Source organism: Ochotona princeps, chromosome 16 (assembly GCF_030435755.1).
Source record: "Ochotona princeps isolate mOchPri1 chromosome 16, mOchPri1.hap1, whole genome shotgun sequence".
Taxonomy (NCBI): Eukaryota; Metazoa; Chordata; class Mammalia; order Lagomorpha; family Ochotonidae; genus Ochotona; species Ochotona princeps.
This window is the reverse complement of record NC_080847.1, coordinates 54,166,729-54,172,644: the sequence shown is the minus strand read 5'-3', so window position 1 is coordinate 54,172,644 and position 5,916 is coordinate 54,166,729. Positions and strand designations below refer to the sequence as shown.

General features: G+C 55.6%; 1 protein-coding gene across 1 annotated transcript in view; it reads right to left on the bottom strand.

Moving 5' to 3' along the window:
- The window catches only part of EMP3 (epithelial membrane protein 3), a 161,618-nt gene that overhangs the window by 144,219 nt on the left and 11,483 nt on the right, over nt 1-5,916 (bottom strand). The gene's annotated exons all lie outside the window — the stretch shown is intronic.

Here is a 5,916-nt window from a genome sequence, read left to right as displayed (position 1 = left end):
GTGATTTTGAGTTCTGTATCAAGGGCTCGTGTGTGGATTTCCTTCAATAAACCATCACCAGACACCCCCCTTCTGACCAGGCCTGTGCTGGGCTCCAGGGCATGGCCCTGGGCATCTATGGAACACGTGTTCCAAGCGCCGGACCACAGATCCCTGTGCCACCAGGCACGACAGTGTCACAACTGTTTGCGTTTAGATGCTTCTGTGGCCAGCAGCTGCTATGTTGGGTAGTGGCCGTTGGGGGCCCTGTGTGGCAGATGAGGATGACACCCAGGACCTGAGCAGGAGTGCTGACACTGGGCACCGACTGGGCAGCCAGACTGCAGCCCCAGGCTCAGGGTAGTGCAGTGACTTGGATGGGACACCCAGCACTAACCCATCAGCTGGAGCATCCTCGACACGGTGTTCAGACATCAGCCCAGGAGGGCAGGCCTGGGTCCAGCACCTGGCATGTTACAAGTGTGCAGTGAGCTATGGCTAAAGGTTGGCACACCGCCCCGTTCCTGTTAAGGCCCAGCCCCAACCCCCCATCACGTGTTCTGGGGAAGGTACCCCAGTCCACACTTTGTCCCCAGGGCCCATGCACTCATCCCAGCTTGGGTCAAGTGTGGTGGGGAGTCATCGGGAGGGGACAGCAGAGGCTTCCAGAAAAGCTCCCATTTCTCTGAGGTCCTCAGCCTCCCTGGACTGCAGCCACCGCTGAGGAGGGGCAGCCAGGAGTTGGGATGACAGAGCAGAAGGGCCTGCAGTTGCTGCCGCCCACTGCCAGACAAGAATTGGCAAGGCCCCACCGTGAGCCAGTGGCTCTTGGTGGATGCGTCTCCCTGCAGTCAGAGGGGTTCTGAAGTGGGGAGCCAAATCAGGTGCGGTCCCCTGAGTCAACCTTGCCTGTGTCTGCTGGGACCCCTGGGGGAGGAGTGACCTGGAACACCGCGAGGTGCCAGCAGGAATCAGCCAGGCTCCTTGCCTGTTTCTAAGACAGGGGAGCAAGTAGGCAGGAGATGTGCCACTTAGGAGTGAGGGAGAGACCCAAAGGAGAGCAAGTAGCCAGGCCAGGACTCGGGACATGCCCAGCCGCCTGCTATGGTCACGTGGTGTTTGGTGCAAGAGGCCCTGAGTAACCAGAGCCCGCATACCAGCCTGCTGTGTGCTGTCCCCTGCCCGGGGCACTTGCCCTCACTGCCTTGTACACCATGAGAAAGATGCCTCAAGCGTGCTGGCCCTGGAATTAAAGCCGTGTGTCCCCGGTCAGCCTGCCCTGCATAACACAAGAGGGGTTTGGTGCTGAGGTGAGGGGACAGGCTGGAGACCATCAGCTCGGGACCCAGGAAGAGAACCCAAGTTTGTCTTCAGAAACTGCACCTGCCGTAGAGACCCTGCTGATGGAGACAGCCTCAGCTCTGCCCTCAGGGTTAGGCACATCCCCAGTAGGGTCCTGAAGCAGCACCATGTACTAGGGCTCTGGAGGTCAGGGAGCAGGGCTGGGCGGCCCTGCAGGCGCCCCAGGAAGAACCGGCTCCTTGGCCTCCTCCAGTTTCTAGAAACTACAGTGTTCCCCACTCTTGGTCCTTCTGCAACCTGATAGCCTCCCACCCTGAGTGGCCAGCACCTTCTGTACCTGTTGGGAAGACGCTGACGGTCTGATTCAGCTTTGTGTGTGAGTGATCCCCAGGCTGGGCCCTCATCTGCTCCATCTGGACATCCAGTTGGGGGTTTCTCTGGCCAGGCCGGGATGCTGCCCTGACAGCTGCAGAGCAGTGACCTGTCTCCCTCAATGAGTTTCCGAAGAGGGATGTGATGCCAGGAGACCTTGAGCAGGGCAGAGTTGAGGGTGCCACACACTATGGGAGTTACTGTATCGGAGACTCTGGTCTTCGCCCAGTAAGAGTTCAGACGGCGTCTGGGGTGATGGCTCAGCAGCTAAACCCTCACCTCACAATTGCCAGGATCCCATATGGGCACCGGTTTGTGTCCCGGCTGACTGCTCCACTTCCCGTCCAGCTCCCTGCTTGTGACCTGGGAAAGCAGTCGCGGACAGCCCAAATCCTTGGGACGCTGCACCCACGTGGGAGACCCAAAGTAAAGCTCCTGGCTCCTGACTTCAGATCGGCTCAGCCCGGGCCATTGCAGCCACTTGGGGAGTGAACCAGCGGACAGAAGGTCTTTGTCCCTCTGTAAGTCTGTCTGGCAAAAGTCAATAAATCATCTTTAAAAATAAACGATAATAAAGGATGTAGGGGAAATAAAGCCTGTGGCATCCATGGGGGGAGGAGATAGTAGGATCTTGGGGTCGGCTGAGACCAGGCACTGGGCCTCAGACGCTGAACACAACATTGTCCCCACGTCTGATACGTAAGCAGACTGGACAGGCCCTTAGCAGGTGGAGCGGGCCGAGGCAGTGTGTGAAGGAAAAGGGGCGAGTTGCCCACTCAGCTGTCCACATCTCTTCCCAGCTCTGTGTTTGCTGACGTCATGTTAGTGGTGGGGACGTGGGCACCATGAGGGTGGCAGGTGTCGCAAGTCACACACACTTGTTTGGCTACAAGCGTTAGCTGTGGAAGGACGATGGGCTGATGGAGGATGGGACATGTAAGGAGGGGGATCCTCCTCACCTGTGACTCACCCTTGGGGCCTGTGTGGGGTTTTTTTAGGATTTAGTTTTGCAAAAGTATGAGAGAGAGGAGAGAACTTCCCTCTTGGTACATTTCCCCAGCTGGTGACACCGCCAAGGGCTGGGCCAGGCCACAGGCTGTTGTTTTGTTTTTTTATTTTTATTCATCTTTATTGGAAAGACAGGTTTACAGAGAGAAGAAACAGACTCCATGCACTGGCTCACTCCGCAGACACAGTGAATGGAGCCTATCCAAAGCCAGGAGTCAGGAGCTTCCTCTGTGTCTCCCATGTGGGTCCCAAGGCCTTGGGCCATCCTCCGCTGCTTTCCCAGGCTGTAAGCAGAAAGCTAGATGGGAAGTAGAGCAGCCGGGACACGAACCAGTGTCCTCTTAGGTTTCTGGTGCTTGAGTATGGAGAATTAGCCAGTTGAGCCCACGCACTGGCCCCCATCCAAGTCCTGAACATGGGTGGCAAGGGCCCGAGCACATGAGCCATCCACTGCTTTCCCAGGCACAATATCAGGAAACTGAGTCAGAAGTAAAATGGCTGGGACTCAAACTAGTTCCTATATGGGATGCTGGTGCTACAAGTGGAAGCTTAACACACTGCTCTATTGCATCCACACTCAACCACAAAAACAATGTTACACTTGCCACAAATTTTGTCACAATGAGAGGCAAGGCAACTGACCGACCAACCAGGACCAACACCCTTAACAGAGTGCAACCCCGAACAGCACATTCATAGGGTTTTTATAAGGGCAGTTTACAAAAGCTTATTGTGGCTGAACAGTCTGCCTGGCTCCTCTCCAATCCAGCAGTCAAGATAACCAGACTCGGGCCTTGATTCCTGGGAACTGGGAGATGCCCGTGGTGAAGGTCAAGCAGACAGCTCGGCCTGCAAGCTCACGTAGTTTCACAGCCAAGCAAGCGAAGCAGAAGTTACAGAAGTGAGAAGCATGGCCGTTGGCAATGAGCCATGTTAACTCCGTTTTGTTTTCAACTCTGCAGTTGCCATGGCAGTTCCTAGATCTCTGTGATTCTGGGCACCTGGCAAGGCGGGTACTCATTAACCCCCAACTGGCACTTAGGCTGTGCCAGGCACGTCCCAGCACTTCCCGTGTCTCCCCAAGACATCCTCGTTTGGCCGAGTAGTTAAGATTCGCAGCTCCGGCGGCCAGCTCGCGCTGCTGGCTCTAGCATCCTAGCAGCAGGCATGTGGGAGGCAGCAGAGCCGGCTCAAGTGGTCGGACCCCTGCCACCCACCGGAGAGTCGGAGATGAGCTTCAGGTTCCCTGCTTTGCCCCCAACCAGGGGCCACTCTGGCATCTGGGGTGCACACCAGCAGGTGCGCAGTGTAGCAACTAAAATGTCAATAACTAAGAGGGAAAGTGCACACCAGAGGGAAGCATGTACAGTTGAGGACAATGAGACATCGAGAAGGAGAGGCGCTCTGAAAAAAACAAAAGAAACATTCTCCTGTGGTTACAAAACATGACGAGCCATCTCTTCACAGGTGACACTTCGCCAGGACAAAGGGAGAAGAGGCGACAGAGGGGTTGAAAAAGAAGCAGGAAGGAAGAAAGGGCAAGATGTGCTGAAGACGGAAGTCACAGGTGTTTGTAGAAGGTGTTTTTATTCTAGGTGACACTGGAAAGTTCCATCCGATTCCATTCAAGCCTCGTCAGGCTGGCCGGAGAAAGGAGCCATAAGCGCCAGTCTGCTGGCCGGAGAATGAACCCACACGGTCAGTGGCCTGCGAACAGCCACGCGTGCTGTCCAGCGTGCGCCCTCGTTCCCCACTCTACAAGAATACAGAGGGAGCGGAGAGAGAGGAAGGGGCACCAAAGAACAGGCGCCTCTAGGATGTGAAAGAAGGAGAGGGAGGGAGGAGCCATCAAGGGGAGTAGCTCAGAGGGAGGGGAGGGAGGGGAGGGAGAAGCAGGGCAGGGGCGTCACACAAGGTGGATCAACTCTGCTACGACATACACAACGGCCATAGAAACATCAGGCCTGAAGCCGTCCATATGCAGGGCTTTTTATTTGTTGGTGACACCTCATTAGCATGTGTCACTGTCCTACAGCGAGGGACTGGATGCACGGAGCTGAAAATCACGCAGACACTGACTGACGGTCAACAGCCCGAGGTTATGAACAGCGAAACAAAGACTGAGGGTCTCATAGGCATAGGGAAGAAGGGTCTGAGACAGGATGTGGTTTAGGTGTTTACATGCAAGGAGGGGCAATCAATGGGCAGTGTGTTCTTCTAGCAGTACCTATGAAAGAAACTAGAAAAAAAACCTCTCTTTGATCTGTTATCAAACCTTGAGGATTAGGGAGTTCCTGCGCCCATATTGTCCGGTTCCAACTGCTTCAGGACCTTTGTCCTGAGTTTCCAGAGCTTTCTCACGAAATGACAGCTGGCTGTGGTCTCACCCCCACGAGGTTCCCAGTTATCCTCCTACAGTTATGGAGACTAAAGCCAAAACTTGCCAGCAGCCGAAAGAGGAGAAAACATCCCCAGACAAAAGGCGGGGGGCGGCCGTATGACAGCTGGAGGGTTTCAAAGAAAGCCTTCCAGGGCCCACAAGGCTGGTGCCACCCCGGCTTCTGCTTGGAGGGGAAAAGTTGGGCTGTCCCACCCCAGAAGCAGAGCTGGCCCCCTCCGTGACCTTGGGTGTAATTCATGGCTGCAGACCACACCCACGTTGCCCAAGCAGGACGCCTCAGATAAGACCCCTGGAGATGCCCCCTTGCCTTCCTCTTGCTTCACAGGGGCCTCGCTATCTCGAGTGGACCCACACCCTGTGCCAATATAGACTGCCAGCTGCTGCCCTCTCCCTGCGCCCTGCCTGCCGGCACGTCGTCTGCTGTGCCCTCCTGGGACCTGTAAGTACCAGACCCTACCACACTCTCCTCGGGGGTGGGGGGTGTGTTCTTGAAGCAGCAGCCCCTGCTGTTGGACTCCTGACTGTGTGGCTTCCCCGGGCAGACCCTGGTTCGCAGGTCCCCTGCAAGACTCAGCAGCCTCTGGTGGCTTCTCAAGGGTGGATGGGCAGTGGTGACCAGCAAGTTGATAACCAGGCACAAGGGCAGGAATAGATCAGGTGAATGAATAAAAACAGCAATCTTGGGATAGATTTTTAAAATGCTGTGGGATGAACGTGAGGCCACCTGACACCCCTCTGGTCTCCTCCCCAGTGAGTTAATTTTGCCACACAGCTTTGGCTCATGTATATATTTTTCCATCTAGCTCTTTCCACATTAGTGGGAAAGAGCTCCTGAGAAGGCTGTCAGAGTCTCA